We start from the raw sequence: 18,346 nt of genomic DNA on the forward strand, positions 1-18,346 counted from the left end.
TATATTAGTCCAACTTCATGAGCTAAAAATAGCTAGTGGAATGGATCAGGTCAGTGGTTTGCCACTTAACAAAGATTCATGCTTTAATTTTCCCACTAATGGAAATTTTAATATTTCGATTACCTTACAGCTTTGATCTGAATGTTAAAGATGTTTTGCAGTAAAGCATCAATCTTCATTTATTAACTGTTTTAGGCTATACACATATCTCTGGTTTAACACAGCTCATGCTTACTCTTCATCTTACCTGTCATCATGGACACTGTGCTCTGTAGCTGTCTTTCGCTCATCCATGTGCTGAAACAGATTTTATGATAATTTTGGGAGGCTTGACTTACATTTTAACTGCTTGTTTGTGCTCTGGTGCTTACTTAGTACTTAGTTCCTCCTACGCCGAGCAGCGCATCGGGCAGCTAGTGATCTCCATCGATGTCGGTCAGCAGCGACTGCTTCAGCTTCGTCCCAGGCAATGTCGACAGTTCTCAGATCGTCCATAAATGTTCGACGCCATGTGATCTTTGGTCGGCCTTGCTTTCGCTTGCCAGTGCGTGGACGCCATGTCATGGCAATCTTAGCTGGGCGATGAGGGGGTAGGCGTAAAATATGTCCCGCAAAGCGAAAGCGCCTTTCTGCAACAACATCGGCTAATGGGCGGGTGCCTGCTCTTCGTAGGACCTCCTCATTTGTTATTCGGTCCCGGTAGGAAATTCTCAGGATTCGCCGCAAGCCACGTTGTTGAAGCACGTTCAGGTGTTGAATAATTGCACTTGTTGAGCGCCAGGTTTCACTAGCGTAACGTGCAGTAGGGAAGACTATAGAGTTCAGTAGTCTGATCTTGACCCTTACATTCAGGGAGGTCGAGTTCCAAATAGGTTGGAGACGTCGCAGGACACCAACTGCCTTCCCTACTCTGGCGTCGACATCCCGATCAGAGACCCCATCATTCGAGATGATGCTGCCAAGATATGTAAAATTCTCCACCTCTTCAGCACGTTGTTGGTTGATCATGACAGGAATGCGGGCACGTGCATAGCCAACTCGGAGTACCTTGGTTTTTTTGGCACTGATTCTTAATCCAACTTTCGTTGCCTCCCTCTGCAGGGCCGCGGTCAACTTTTGGAGGTCTTCCTGAGTCGAGCCCAGCAGGGCGATGTCATCTGCGAAGTCCAAGTCAGTGAGATTACGCGCTTCATGCCAGGGCACACCGATGCCAGCTTGGTCAACTGATCGTCGCATGATGAAGTCAATTACCAACAGGAAGAGGAAAGGGGATAGCACGCATCCTTGTCGGACGCCAGTATTGATCTTGAAGAAGGCTGTGCAGCCGTCATCCGTCCGGACGCAGCAACGGGAGTTGGAGTAGAGACAACGAAAGGCATCTACAAACTGCTGAGGGACTCCATAGTGGCGTAGGATAGCCCATAGAGTCGGCCGGTGGACGCTGTCAAAAGCCTTCTCGTGCTAGATTATTATTATGATTATTTGTTCGTTTTACATACCAAATCTCCAATTAAGTTATGCACTCAATCATATTTTCTCATTTAAAGAGATTTATTATTTTTTCTTGGCACAGCACTAAGGTAGTTGAACTTTCACTATCACTCGCAGCAACCAACCATGCAAAACAGTAACATTGGAAAAATTTACTGTGACAGTCAAAATGGGTTAAGGTCTCTACTGGTTCACCTGCTTTTCATTTTTCACTTGCCAGTAAAGTACATTCAACCAAAAAGTCAGAGACCCATAAGAGTATGTACAGAACTGGAGCTAATCACAGGTTACAGCTTCTGAGTGGAAATTTGCCTCCAACCTGGCAGATGTGGCAACGTGAATAGTCAGTGAAAAACTCATTTTTCCCTCTTTGGGTAGGAAAGTTTCTCTGGAATGCAGTTTTCTGCCTATCTGTGGCAAATGCAGTATTCAGTAATGTTACAATATCGGCAGCTCCAAAGACAATTATATCAGGATTTAAATGAAAATATTAACATCAAAACTAAAACCTTTGTCTATATCATCTTTTCCCATTCATTAAAGCAGTGAAAATCATGATATGATTTCATGATAAAGGTATATGTACTATAAATGCATATAATGTGATGAGAACAAAATGGATTAAAAGCATAATAAAACCCACCACTGTGTGTTTTAGATCTTAGAATCTTCCTTCTGGTGACATCCATCCATCTTATCTTTTTCAGGGTCGCGGGGGGCACTGGAGCCTATCCCAGCTGTCCTGGGGTGAGAGGCAGGGTACTCCCTGGACAGGTCGCCAGTCTGTCGCAGGGCTAACACATAGACAGGAGACAACCAGTCGCACTCACATTCACCCGCGCATTCAACCCTATGGGCAATTTAGTGTTTCCAGTTAACCTAACCCCACTAACTGCAAGTCTTTGGACTGTGGGAGGAAGCTGGAGTACCCGCATAGAACCCACGCAAACACGGGGAGAACATGCAAACTCCACACAGAAAGACCCCATCAGACCCCCTGATGGAGGAATTGAACTCACGACCTTCTTGCTGTGAGGCAACAGTGCTAACTATCTGGTGACACAGCACCTTTAAGGACATTAGCAGGAAGACATTTTTTCTGTGGGCTCATTGCATCTTTTTAGGGCAGTTTGAAGTCAACTGGCCTACCCTGCATGTTGAAATTGAAATTAACTGTATATCTACACAAAAATAGGATGCTAGGGGTCCCCATCAAGGTTAAATATAGTACGTGAATCTAGGAGGGGGCCTAAGGGTACATCTTTCACCATCATACAATGCTGTGATTGCAGCTATTCCCCAACGCTCTGTGAATAGTATGTGATGAGTTAGTTGGCCTCACAGGAGCAATTGAAAAAAAAAAAAACAACAACTTTGGTAATAGTCTTTTTCTAAACAGCTATAATGTAACAATAATTATGAAAGACTCAAAGACTATCACAGAAAACAGAAAACAACTGTTATTCACAGTTTTCCTGTTTCTAAATCTGGAACTATGTAACAATTACTGATTAAGAATGTAATGATTTTTTTTTACACAGTAAAAGCAAAATCAAAGCTATATTTGAATTCCAGACACTCAAAACAAGATGAAGGGGAAACACTGGACAAAGTGATACATCCCCACATTCTTGACTGCTACAGGCTCATCTTCAAAGTGCAGACACACACATTTATGTGTCTAATTCATATTCAGAGTATGACACTCGCATACTTCAGCCATATCTTGTCGTATACCACACTCTTTCTAGTAGTCACCTAATTTGTCATTTTGCCTTTCAAATAATGGTGTGCGGGAATAGAGAGACAGGCAAATCATTTGATTAAAGTGGGACATTACAGTGAGTGTGGAAATCAAGCTGACAGAGAAATGTCCCAGATGTTGTGTTTTGGACAATGAATATGCAGAGGGGGGTGAGACTCTTGGCAGTTGCCACAGGTTTATTCCCTGCATTCGGATGGCCTCATTCCTGTCAGCCACACAATGTCCGTCTGGAGAGCTAAAAATAGTGACAGAGGCAAAGAACACCGGAGAACTGTGCTCTCTTAAGACTGCTCTGACCTGAGCATATTCAACTATGTTGCGCTGTCATACATCACAACTTTTTTTCAGTTGAGTTTGTTGTACAGAAAACTGTACAAATGACCAGATTAGGCACTGAAAAGTACAATGCGTCTTCTTCCATAATCACTTGTTTTTTTGTTTTTTTTTTCCTGTCAGGCGCTCAGCTGCCCTAGATAGAAAAACATCAGAAATTCCCTCGAGCTCAACTAGCTTCTGCTTAAGTCACAAACGGTCCACAGATCAGTCCTCTCCTGATCATTAAAACGACTGCAGCATTTGAGTTTTGATGGCTCCACGCTTTTGTGCTGAAGAAATGACCGTCGGGCTGTCGACCATCTGCAATCACGACTGCCTGGAGCTCCCATTCTTTGGGCTTTCATAGTTGGCTCTCCTCCCCATTGTTGCCTCTACCATTTCTCCAGAACAGCCAGCTTTCAAGTGTGAATGCTGCAGACAGCTGTAAAATATTCGGCCTGTCCATGCATTGTCGCTACAGTGGTTTTCAGAAATTTGCACAGCTTTCTTAGGTTAACTTAAGATACACAATTGGTATTCTTAGCTGAGGCAGCAGCTTTCCCCCTGCTTTTCTCCCTCGCTGCAGATAGTATCTGTTTCATCCTTCACTACCCGCTTGAAGAACCTCTTCTACTCAATGTCACTTTTGCCTTTCATCCAGATAATAAACTGAATAGTTGGGAGGCTGTTAAGTTCATTCCCTATGCCACTACCTGTCCCAATCCACAGTGGTACAGTTGATCCTACTGAGCTGGCACCTGAACCTTTTAACTTCCTACCACTCTTCACTTTTAAGTGAAAACTGTCAAACTTTCTGCTTAAACTTAAACACTGGGATGGTGTGGAGTAGCTAAGTCATTCCTTAAAAACTATGCACTCTATTGTAATGCAGTAATTATAATGGTGTGAAATTACCATCCAACAGGCATATCAGGAGAAAAAAAGAGCTTTGAATGTGACCGTGTATCCCTTTTTACTGGATGCTGTCTTATGGATGAATAAAACTTGACTTTAACCCTGTTGGTTAATCAGGTTGCTGCCATCTTGGTCTTTTGGCAGCATCACGCACATCGCTTCATGTTGATTATTCTTGGATCTACAAACAATCTTGGCATGATTAATTTAATCATCTGTGACATATTGGTATATGTTGTTGTTTCTGGGCAGAAGACAATTAAAATCTTAGGAGATGTAAGACATCAATTAGTAAAACGAAACCAACAAAGAAATGATTAAAAACTAGAGTTCTTTGAAACTGGCACTAAAATACAGGCATTATACAAACGATGGATGGAAAGTGATGAAAATGTGAAGCCAGTCCATCTAATCACTGCGAACAGTAGGAAATGACTTCTCTGGTTGCAAAAAGAATTTTTTTGCATGGTAGTAAATGGGTAAATGACTCACAGACACAATATTCATAACCTCAATAAATGGCCTGTATTTGTATAGCGCTTTACCCACCCACTCACACACTGGTGATGGCAAGCTACATTGTAGCCACAGCCACCCTGCAGCACACTGACAGAGGCGAGGCTGCTGGACACTGGCGCCACCGGGCCCTCTGATCACCACCAGTAGGCAACGGGTGAAGTGTCTTGCCCAAGGACACAACGACCAAGACTGTCCGAGCCGGGGCTCGAACCGGCAACCTTCCGATTACAAGGCGAACTCCCAACTCTTGAGCCACGACCACCCATAAATATCATTTGCTAGTTTTCACTCTTTTTTGGTACAACATGGCGCTCTTTTCATTTATGCTCCATTTAGAATAAAAGAAATAAATGAAGAAGAATGTGCTCAGGACTTGTAATTAACATGTCTCTACCTTAGATGCAGTGTCCTTAGTTCCTCTGACGTATAGACCTCTCGCTCATGACATAGCCAACCTCTCCCCTCTTAATAGCTTGCTTGCTTAATGTGTATTAGTGCCTTTTTTAAGGCACTTGCACCAGCAGCTAACCAAAGTAGCTATCTGACGATAGTATTTGCTGATAGCTTCATAAACCAAAGGATTAGTGGTAAAAGTGCTAAAGTTGAACAATAATAATGAGAGTACAAAAGCCAGGGGGTGGCATCCTGACATCTTTACGTACACATAATGAAACCGCAGCTCATCCCTAACACGCTGTATATATTTAACCTTTTATCATTCAATTTTTTTCTTGCATTATATTTGTATTTATTAATAACTACTAATAATTTATCAACAGTGGTCTGCATTAATGATCTAAAAACATATAAAAGGGAACTGAATAACTGTAAGAATTTGTTGTTGGGAAAATGCCATTTATTCAGGTTAAATCGGGTCACTGTTTAGTATTAAATTCTGCGGCACTTATTAAATATGGGACATGTTATTTAAATTTATGTGGAATATTCATAATTTGTAGCTGGTGTAGTAACTACAGATAAACATGTTGTAGTCATGACATTGTTTTCAGTTGCCAAACTGAATGCGCACAACTAAAGCAGCTTCTTATGCTTCTGCCGTTCTGTAATAAACTATTCCTTGAGGTGCAGCGTGTACATATGTTTTTTAGAGTTGTGACTGCAATCACCTGCTACACACATTTGTTAATGGGCTTCTTGAGTGACTTGCAGCAGCCAATTAATGTAGATAAGTTGGAACGCCTACGTTCTGAGGTTGATGGATTTTTATGCAGGAAAAACTTGTATTGCAGCCATCTGCTGTGCATTATCAAGTCTACTGTGTCATCTCATGTTGTTTTTTTTGTGGCAATTATTCTTTGTTATTTAAGTTTTAGTTGAATCTGGACTTGCTGTATAACCAGCTACAGGTGCTTATGAGTATACCCTTGCCTAAAAACATTCATGTGTGCGTTTGTAAGTATTACGCTTGTGTTGCGTGTGTTTTGCCGTCAAACAGCACAGATTTTACAGACCACCAATATTAGGTTAGGCTCTCTGCATAGGCTCACAGAGCTCCAGCCTGCATCTGTAATTAATGGTTGCCTCATCTGTTATACCTTGTTATACTGGGACACTGCAGAGATAAAATAAACATTAGAGAAGACAGAGATTGCATGTTTGAAGCTATACATCATGTGTATGCTCTTCATTAATATATATCCAAGATTCCCGATCAATTGTTATCATTTTTTGACACAACGTTTAACAATGAAATTGTAGATGTAGCTCCCCATACTGCTAAGCAAAAAGCATAAATCATAAAAGAAGTTTGGTCATTAAAAGACCAAAATCGTGAAGGATGAGCTCAGTAATGTCATTGCCTGAAGAAAGAAACTGCTTCAATGTCTCATGATACTTCAGCAGGATACTGCTGTATGTCTTGCCAGATGGCAGCAGGTTGAACAGGTTGTGGCTGTGCTGGGTAATCTTTTAGTATCCTCTGGGCTCTGCACAGACACCTCACCTCACTGATATCATTGATGCTCTTAGTTTCATTACATATACGTGCGTGTACGTGTGTGTGTGTGTGTGTGTGTGTGTGTGTGTGTGTGTGTGTGTGTGTGTGTGTGTGTTTGTTTTACTACTGGATTCAGGAAAATCCAAGAGCCAGTATTAACTCAAATGATGTCAAAGTTGTCTGTAATTTGCTCAGGGCACTGTGCTTCATGCTGGACACAACCAGTGATATTACAGCATTATAATTTTATTACAGGAAGTTAAAAAAATGGGGGAAATTGAAGACAGATTGAATAGAAATATGTATATGCTTTTCAAACAAAAAAAACATACAATTTTTGTTGCAGTGAAAAAAGGGGGAGTTTTAAAATTAGAGTTGGCAGAGCAGAAGAATTGCTGCTTTGATGTGTTCTGAGTTGTGTTCAATACTAATTACCCTCACTTCTCTGCTGAACTAGAACTTGTTGCTAGTATGACATCAATAATGGCTTGTATGAGTCCTCTTTTGAACTAGAAGTGGGAACATTTAGAGATTTTGATGCCAGGGGAAACACTGTTGCTGTTGCTGGCAGAGTACTCTTGTTTAATGCGGTTTTCATAACTTATTTAAGCTGTTTTTTCCCGTTTTCTTTGAGACCAGGAAACAATCAAATCCTAAAAATGTTGTTTTTTCTTTTATAATTATGACAGCAACTTCTAGGCACTTTCTTTTCAGTAATAGTTAAAATGCCTTTATCTCATGTACTGTAACCTAAAAGACTCATTTTAGCATGCAAACACTCATTCATGGAGCAAAAGGCTCATTTTTAATAGTGTTCCAACTATTAGGATGTGTAACAGGCTTGTCCAGTGATCTGTATGATCTGTACTAGATTACATAACAGGTTGACACACACAGACATTACAACATTACGACACGTTGCGTGATGAGGTGAAAGGATAAAGATACAGGTGAGCACAGGGAGATAAGACACCTGTTCAACCGCCAGTAAATCACATGGCAGCAACTTGGTGCATGTAGAGATGGTCATGATGCCCCACTGAAGCTCAAACTGCATATCAGAATGTGAAAGAAAGGTGATATAAGTCACTGTAAAGGCGGTATTGTTGTTTGAGCCAAATGGGTTTGAGTATTTCTGAAACTGCTGGTCTTGCTGGGATTTTCCTCCATGACCATGTTTGGGGTTTACAGAGAATGATCCTAAAAAAGAGAAAACATTTATTGAATGGCAGCTATCTGCTGCTTCCAGCAGGATAGCGCACCGTGCCACAAAGCTCAAATCACCTCAAATAGGTTTCTTGAACATGACAATGAGTTCATTGCACTCAAATGGCCTTTACAGCCACTAGCTCTGAATCCAACAGAGCACCTTTGGGATGTGGTGGAGTGGGAGATTCACAGGTCATATCAGTACGGACCAAAAATCTCTGAGGAATGTTTCCAGCAACTGTGCCATGAAGACTTATTAAGCTATTTCTTAAGGCAAAACAGGGTCCAAACCCAGAGCCTTTTGAAGTGGCCTGGTGAGTGTGTACATACACCATTCAAAGATCACCTCAAACAAATCCAATTTTAATCCACTCACCCTTTCTTACTCTTTTCCTAATATCAAATATATGTCTTCTAAACAGGTCCAGGTTACACAACAGAACAAACATGAAAGCAAGTTAGAAGTGAAGGCCGGGGGAACTTCCAAACCAGTTCTGATAAATTTTATAAGATACAGTGAAGTCAGTATGAAATACCTGAATTCTTTATTCACAAACAATTGAGCACAAAGCAAAAGGTGTTTCAGTATGCATGGAGTCATTCTGTAGCATCAGCATGATTTATTACTCACTGTGGCACTTTGGTAATGACATGCATAAAGCAAATTCTGCGGTTCTGATGTAAATCTAACTGGGCTTTTAGATAAAGATCAAAAACTTCAAAACCTTGCATCTGTTTCTCAGACACGCAAACAATAAACACACACATGCACGTGCACACACACACACACACACACACACACACACACACACCCTGCATTTTATTGGATGCTCTGAGCCACAGAGGGCCTCTTCCAGGGAATAAAAATCTTCAGGAAGGGCCTAAACATGAAGTGATGCAATTTATCTGACATATCCTTCAATTGGTGTGATTGGAGAAGCTAACAATTCACTATTTTCCCAGTTGAAACCCCATGCTTGTGCCTCTTCCCTCTCTTCCAGTGCCTGGCTGATGAGGGTGCAGTGAGCATTAAAGGGCTGCTTTGAACAAAAAGATTCAGTATGAAAAGGAATGGGATATTAGGCACCATGAAGGGATCGCAGAGCTGCAGCTCTCCCTCCCTTGAAGCTGTCATATAATTAGATAAAGGTAGATTCTCTGCTCTGAGTCCATCCCCACTGAGAATTTCCTGCGACCTACAGGTCAGCCTGCAGACAGAACGGCAGGGAGAATGCAAGATGTTTCTACCTTCATGTCAAGGTGACATCACCTCACAGGAAAGAAACACAAATGATTACTGTATAAGGATTGTTTGATGATAAAAAAAAAAGTCAGAAAAAAAGGACGCCTTTGCATTTACCTTACAAATGACATCTCTGTGAGTTAAAAGAAAGCACGGTGAAGTGGTCTCACCACTGTGCTACATGCAGTCTGATTGCTCTACAGTCCAGGTCACAGTTTACACTAAAGCCCCAGCAGGATGGAAATTATTTTTATCATCCTCTCCTAACAATGAAGGAATGATTTATTAGTGGCGAGGCAACGCAACCGAGGAATATTTGGTCAAAAACTTCACTTGACGGGTGTAATCTCTCACTTGGCAATTGCTGTTCACTGCGAGCAATCAATGTAATGCTCAGTGAAATATCTTTATCTGAAAATCTCAAAATATAAATGTTCAGTGCCACAAGTCAGACACCCCATGTAGTTCAATCAAACCAGAATGCTTGGCATGCTTTAATAAGCATAGGTGCACATTTTCCACTTTCAAATCTTTTGCCTCATTCTGACCCAGTTTTCCCAAAGCTTATGTGATGTACTGACAAATGAGCTCCTCTTCTGCACACAAAGTGCTCTGAAACTTGTAGAATTGCAGGCTTTTGGGCAATCGTTTTCTTTGGATGAGTGATATTCAGAAAAGCAAACCAAAAATTTACTCAGAATTGTTCATATAGATGAACAAATTAATTATTTATGTCACGGCGAGTGAGATGAGCCGTATAAAAATAATAAATGAGGATCCAATTGCAGGCAGTAGTGGAGGAGTGAAGGTGGTTTATTGGACACGAAATAAATATAGACAAACAGCAAATGGAGCACGAACTAAACTAGACTGGAGACAACTAAACTACTGAATACAAACCGGAACTCAAACATGAAGCAAGGTGGACGACGGTACAAGATGGTGACGGCAGGGAAACACACAGATGACGCAGGGTGGAAACACAGACGGACCAGCAACAACAATGACGGAAGACATGACTTAAATACACAGAGAACCACAGGGGAATTACACACAGGTGGTGGACACAGCTGGGAATAATCAACAAGACGAGACAAAGGTAAAAATGAACACACTCACATGAGACGCAGACCTTCACAATAAAACAGGAAACAAAACACACTTTACTAAGACACAGACTAGACAGAGACAGACTTGAAATGACATATGAAACTAAACCCACATCTTAGACCCAGATAAACAGAAACATGGAACTCTAAATAGACATAAACATTACCATAACACGACAAGAGAACAAGAACACAATCCCTGATGCAAACATAAATCAAAACACAATAAACTCAAAATACTGGGTCCAAAGGACCCAGAACCGTGACAATTTATTTGAAAGTACACACTATAATGACTCTAATTTCTACACAGTTTTGAAAGTTGTGCATTGCACAAATGAATTCATATCCACAGTACCAAAGAAGGGACGTTTGATTTAATGATGCTCACCAAAAACTTTTAGGTAATTATATTATTTTTGGTCCTTGGTTTCTTGTTTCTTTGATTTAGATACTCTTAACTTCATTCATTCTAAATTAGCTGACAAGGATCACAGTAAAACCTGGATATGTATTAGTTTATATACTGAAAAGGTTTTTTTTTTAATCACAATGAAATAAGAAAGAAATATAAAATCAGGTAACCAGATTTTAAGTGAGTGCACAAAGTTAAATAAGTATATATCATCAAATATGGCTTTCACAGTTCATTAAAAATTAATCAACATGCCACAATTTTGAGAATCACAAGTTTAATTTACCCTGAGAAATGACAAAAGCCTTCCTTAGGCATTTGGTAAAGCATATTACTGAAATGTCAAATGACTGTTGACAGTTGCTTTACTGATCCCCAAATGTGACTGACGCCTTCTCAGTGTGCCTGCAAAGTGACTTGGTGGTATTTGTGATCTTTTCAGAAAATAAACAGTTACAAAAAAAGAAACCAGGGTAAAGATTGATGTGTCTTTTACCTTTAAAATAAACCGGCAAGCATTAGTGAACAGGCAAATGTCCAGGAGGACAAGGGGATTACATCACCTAAAATGAATGTAGTTCTCTTTTCCACTTTATCTCGTGCCTTCTGTAAAAAGATTTATAAGTATATACTACCAAGAACCAAGGAGGGGGGGAAAAAACCTCTCACGAACACGACAGTGCCACTATGTCTTTGATGTTTAGTCTTCTAATAATGATCAAAAGTAGACTGGAAGATCTCTCACGTTGGCAGGGAATTGAGTTTCATGACTTTCTCACTAAAGTCACTAATCTCCTTCCTTTTGTTCTTTAAAGTTTGCCAGGTTCAGACAGCATGCTGAAATTCAAGGCTCAAATGAAAGTGACAGCAGATGCAGTAATATTTTGAAATTATCTCGGGTTAACAAATTTTTAAAAAGTTATTTTTTGAAGAACCCTGAGCTCTTGTGGCCGTGAAAATATATATTTTTTGTGAAACAGAAATATTATATACACAAAAAAGGAACTTATATGTATAACACCGCCTCATGGCACATTTTATGTTCTTTTTCCTCAAGGTTGCTATATATCCCTGGTTGCTATATAGCCCTAGATGTGCTAATATATATATATATATATATATATATATATATATATATATATATATATATATGTATATATATATATGTATATATATATATATATGTATATATATATATATATATATATATATATATATATATATATATATATGTATATATATATATATATATATATATATATATATATATATATATATATATATATATATATATATATACATATACATATATATTAGGGGTGCAACGATACACAAAATTCACGGTTCGGTTCGGTTCGATACTTTGGTGTCACGGTTCGATATTTTTTCGATACAAAAAAAAATGTTCATGCATTTTTAATTTGTCATTTATTAAAATTATAAATATATATTTTAACTCAAAAGTACAGTTTTTAAATTTAACCCTAACCCTTGTGCGTGTTTTTCATTTTGACAGCGAATGCGCACCTGCGGACCACTTATGTGCAGCCCTGGTTATTTAGCTCGTCATATTGCAGCCACAGAAATTCTTTTGTCCATGAAACCATAAAGCTGCACTTTCTTTTTGCCTTATAGTCTGATTTGTCATAACTTCTCCGTTTTGTGGTAAGCTTTTCTTTGGCTGTCATTTCTTCACCCTGACCTGTCTTATTTGGCTCAGCAGAACTAAAATATATATCTGTCTGTGAAGGTTCTCAGTCATCCAGGTCATCGTAGTCAAATAGAAATCCTGCTGCTTTTACACACGCACTCACATAAGCTCAGCGATTCTCTGCGCGATCAACCTCTCACATGTTTAAGCTGCGGGAGATTTCACTTGTCATGTTTGCATAGTAAGCTAACGATTAATAAGACGACGTAAGAGGAATTGGTGCACAAATTATCATCACTCACAGATCAGTGCTGTCGCTCTCTATACACAGTTCGCACGATTGCAAAGTGAAAGCAAAAAAACAAGCGCAAATTCAAACGCGATTTCAATATGTCACATATTGACAGTGGCTCACCGATGCCAATGACATAATTACCCAGCTACATTTCTGAAAGAATGCAAAAGCATTGACATATATTTTTCCTTCCTACAATAGCCCGACGGGCAGGGCAGAGATAGATTTTGGTAGCCCGACTGAAAAAATCGCTAGCCCCAGGACGTCGGGCTAGCGATATTGCGAGCCCTGTATCTGATTGAAGAATCACTCATCTTTGGAAAAGAGAGTTTATTACAGAGAAATGTCTCTTTCCAAAATAAAAGCTATACTATCCGCTTCTTCTGGGCTATATTCTCAGCAGCATATGGTAAATGGTAAATGGACTAGTTCTTATATAGCATAAGGAGAATCATGTGCTAACAGCTGTCTAAATGACTCGGCTAAAGTTAGTAGCATGCTTGTTGTTTTTGTCTTTGCACTAGGATGATGTCGGCGTAAATGTGCAGTCATATTCGTTGTGTTCCCACTAGTGCTTTCAGGTTAATCTCGTTGAAATGACCTTAACGCCACAACACGGCAAATCTTCGTTAACGAGCTACCGCCGATCGCCCCGTGCACGGGGCTAGACGGCCAACACGTTAACGAGCTAACTGTGCTAACACACTAGTTCCCACCCATGTAATTGAGCATTGCATGGCACATCCAACATACTGTTTTACTTTAGTGCATGACTCGCTTACCTTCAGGGTCATACGTCACATGAAAACCAAAATAATTCCAAACGCCAGATCTGAATGAGGGTGGGGGAGGTCGCTAGCTTGCCCTGCGCTCTTCCTTCTGACGATGCTGTCTGTGTTGAGCGCTCAGTGAATCTGCATTCGACTACTCCGCCTAGGCTGCACTGTCGAGCCTAGGCGGAGTAGTCGAACGCAGATTCACTGAGCGCTCAACACAGACAGCATCGTCAGAAGGAAAGTTGATAAAAGAAATTACAAATTTTGTATTGTTCGATACATATGCGTACCGAACCGAAAGCACTGTATGTATATATATATATATATATATATATATATATATATATATATAGTCTTGGGACATAAATACATGGACAGAGTTCTTGAGCTAGGTTCTCTTTCAGAGAACAAAAAGGGGCACTGTTTAAAACCTTCCTGTTGTGTTCGGGTCATATCTGACCAATTTACAAATACTCATAAATATTGTGTTTTACATCTGATTGCCTCAAGGCCTTATGACATCCTCCACACTATGAACTTGAAAATATAAAAGTGATGAGCACTTTTTTCATAGAACTTTGAGTGTTTTAATCAACCTTGTTACATCTGTGGTGTTCCCGGTCAAAAGTGATAGGAAATTAATGGGAATCCATCCCACCTTTGGCCTCTGACTCCCTGAATGGCCCACTGAAGGACCCACTGAACGACCCACTGAAGTACTCACTAAGCTGAATTTGGTGGTGAAAAATGTTTCTTATTTTAATTTAAGAGCTGTTAAAACTGACCGGTCAATTGTGATCGGGAACACTAAAGTAAGGGGGTGGGGGTGCACACAACTGGAGGGTTAACTTAATCATACAAACTGATTGCCATTTAGAATTGAATTGCAATCTACTGCAGATTGTTCCATCAATACAAAAAGGTTATCAGAAAAGTAAGCGCATGCTATATTTTTGCCTGTGACATACAGAGCTGTGACTATTGTGGAAACCCAGAAGGAGATGTTATCACACCAGCTGCATAACTGCTGTAAGTTGATGGTTCAGTGCTTTTGGCTGTATCCTGTAGCTCTTCATTGAGTTTTCACCCGAAATATTTAGAGAAGAAATCTACATTTTCTGTGCCTTAATATTGCAATTGTAATGTAACAGAGAAAAACTTAAGCTGAAGAGTCAGAAGAAGCAGGTAATTACATGTCGCACACAGCCCATGGATGTAAAACAAGCCATTAAACATGACTGAGACAGCTATGTTACTTCCCGGGTCTGTGTTGTGATGGTAACCACTGCATCACAGAAGGCCAAACATTAATCAATTTATTCAAATAAAGAAAAAAATGTATCTGTGTTTTTAAACATAATGGTATCTGATTGGCAAGTTTTGGGGTTATGATGTGGTTGTATTGTTTCAGGTTTTAAGTCACATTTCTACAGAGCTGAGTGGCAAATCAACTATCATGTACTTCTACACATGAGAACACTTAGGATCCACGAGAAAAAAAAGTTATATTTTCTGCACATCTGACCGGTCAGCTATAATACACACAAATCAGGTTTATACAGCAAACCTTTTTGTAATATAGCAGCCCTTCTCTCGATGAATCATGTGCATTCACTGAGCTAAATTTATCCTGAGAATAGCTGCCCCAATCTCCAAGACCTGAGATAGTCTCTATCCACTTCTAATGGAAGAGTTCACCCTTGTATCAGAACATATTGATTCCTTTTTTTAGCTGCCTCCTGTTTATTTGAATTGCCATGCTTTTTCCAGAGAGAAACACAACATCCACACTTAAACTCGCTCCCTCATCAGGCCTGTTTGTTTTTGACCCACTGATTTGATCTCGTGTTGGTCATTTTTGAAATGAACTGACTGCAACTGTGTTCATAAATTTGTACATTGTAAGCAGATCAACCACAGAACTTTCCGCTCCCATCATACTAATTTACCCTGCTTTGTAAATCCGGCCCCAAGTGTTTTTACCTAATTTTCCAGATGAGACCCCTTTTGTAGGGCTCTGCAATTACAGATTCCCTATTTCCTCATTTGATTCATGGCCTTTTCCATTGTGAATGTATCACAATGTCAGGTAGTGAGGCAAATGTTGCAATACATCTTATTGTAACTCAGGCAGTTTGAAAAGGCTAAATATCAGATAGCATTATATGCGTGTTAACACTGTATGTTACAGCTTGTGCAGTTAATGCCGTTTGTAAGTTGTATAAAATCAGACAGTTTTATTGTTTATTTGCAGTTAATAAATTTACAGCTTCTTTTGTCCATTGTTATTCTGTCATTATCATGGTTCTGGGTCGTTGATCCACTGCTTTGTGTTTATGGACTTCTTGACTAATCATTATGGTGTTTCTAGAGCGACTCATTTTTCCTAGTTTAGTTTTTCTTATAATTATTTGTTTTTCTTGTTGTTTATACCTTGTGGTTCTGGTTTAGTTTCCTTAGTGTTTTCCTAGTGTGTTGTCTGCAGTGTTTCCTGTGTTTGTCAGTCTTGTTGTCATGTCCCATCCATTATAGTCTTTTTGTCTGTGTTCTGTCTTTAGCACACTCCTTAGTGTCTCCCTTGCCCTCTGTGTGTCCCCCTCCTATTGTTAATGGCCTGTATTTGTATAGCGTTTTACTTAGCCCCTAAGGACCCCAAAGCGCTTTACACTACATTCAGTCATTCACCCATTCGCACACACATTCACACACTGGTGATGGCAAGCTACATTGGAGCCACAGCCGCCCTGGGGCGCACTGACAGAGGCGAGGCTGCCAGACACTGCCGCCACCGGGCCCTCTGACCACCACCAGTAGGCAACGGGTGAAGTGTCTTGCCCAAGGACACAGCGACCGAGACTGTCGGAGCCGAGGCTCGAACGGGCAACCTTCCGATTCCGAGACGAACTCCCAACTCTTGAGCCACGATCGCCCCCCTGTGTTAGGTTCAGTTTTGCTTCCCCTGTTCTGTTACTCAGATGTGTTCCTGCTGTGTTTCTACCTGTTGCCCATCCTCTCATTATCCTGTGTACATAGGTCTCTAGTTTATCGCTGCTTCCCGTCACGTTGTCAGTCTTTATGTCCTTCCACCATGTTTCCCACCCGTGCTGTGTGCTTCATGTATTGAAGCTTAGTTACAATGCCAGGAATTTGTTTTGTACTTTGAGGTTGTACCGTATTTTCACGACCATAAGACGCACTGTACTAAAAGGCGCAGTCTCAGTTATGTGTGCCATTACTGTATTTAACACACACATAAGGCGCACTGGATTATAGGGCGCATACAAGTACCGTATGCGTATTTAAAAATAAAGCGGGAGCAAACCTGAGTTCGGTACCTTACTCACATTTCTATTACCGGTAATCATCATCATCAACAACACACAAGCATACAAGTGTGCGTATTTAAAAATAAAGCAGGAGCAAAACAAAGTTTGGTACTCACATTTTTATCATCAATCAAACCCATCGAAGTCCTCATCCTCTGTGTCTGAATTGAACAGCTGCGCTATAAATACGGTAGTTCATGGAGCTGGCCAGATCTGAATAGTGTAAATGCTGTGTTAATATGGAACAAATAAATTTCTTGACACAGGATGTAGGATATTTTATATTGTGAAATGTTGCGATATAAGTTGAGCCATGTAAGTGTCACCCCTTCTATTGCAAGGCCCCCACAATTTATTTATATTTATAATGCTACTAAGCTAACACTACACCAATACTTTAATAACAGACTAAAAACCAACACATCCATTATGGCATAGACGAGTTGTGGAGTGGAGATACGGTTTTCCTCTAATACTACAAAACACTTATCCAATAAATATGCATATGATAAAATCGTATAGATATACAAAAAATGGTAATTGTATTATAATTATGCTGGAAATGGTTAAAAGATAATAAAAAGCAAATGTGCAGTTAATTAAGGCACAATGGAAAAAAAGATTTATTCAAACTAAAAGTAAAGTGCTAAAAGGGGCCGCTGTGGCTCCTAAATGTAAAGGAGAAATCTGTTGAGACACATCAATAACCATTCTCCTTTACACACGCACACAGCAAAGAATAACATGCAATATGCTTAAAATTACAAACCAAAATATCTGGGCACCAAAGAATGGGCAAATCACTACTGAGTTCCTTCATTTTATAGGTGGCCATGCTCACTAATAGCACACACAAAATTCTGCCTCTCAGTAATGCTGACCAACACCACCGATATACACAATGTCTCAGAAGAATATAAAAATGATGAAACAAGTGAAGCTCAGGCAGCTAAACAAACTGAAACTGAGGAAAAACAGAACAAGCAGCTGAAGCCAGGAGCTACTAAAGAAACGTGAATAAATCAACACGCCGCCGACAAATACACAGTATGATTAAGTACTGTGTGGTGGTTCAAGAGAATTTAATGCCTAGCACAAACCTGTAGCATGCCACAAATGAAGAACTAGCAGTAAACAACTACACAGCAACTTAATGTGGAAGTGGGGAACAGCATGCTGAGACCTCCAAGATCACAGCAGGAGCCAGAATAAAGCAGTATCCCGAGTTGATCCCTGGTCCTTAGCAATCAATGCAAATTATGAGGAATTTAGGGCATTGATCTACAGTAGCCTAATATAATAATACTATACTCTAATAACTATTAGAGTATATTAATAAGTAATAATAACTACTGAACAA

This window comes from Aulonocara sp. 'chitande type north' Nkhata Bay, linkage group LG1, assembly GCF_057382095.1.
Source record: "Aulonocara sp. 'chitande type north' Nkhata Bay isolate Kocher_YH1m ecotype deep benthic linkage group LG1, A_spYH_male_GT1.1, whole genome shotgun sequence".
NCBI lineage: Eukaryota > Metazoa > Chordata > Actinopteri > Cichliformes > Cichlidae > Aulonocara > Aulonocara sp. 'chitande type north' Nkhata Bay.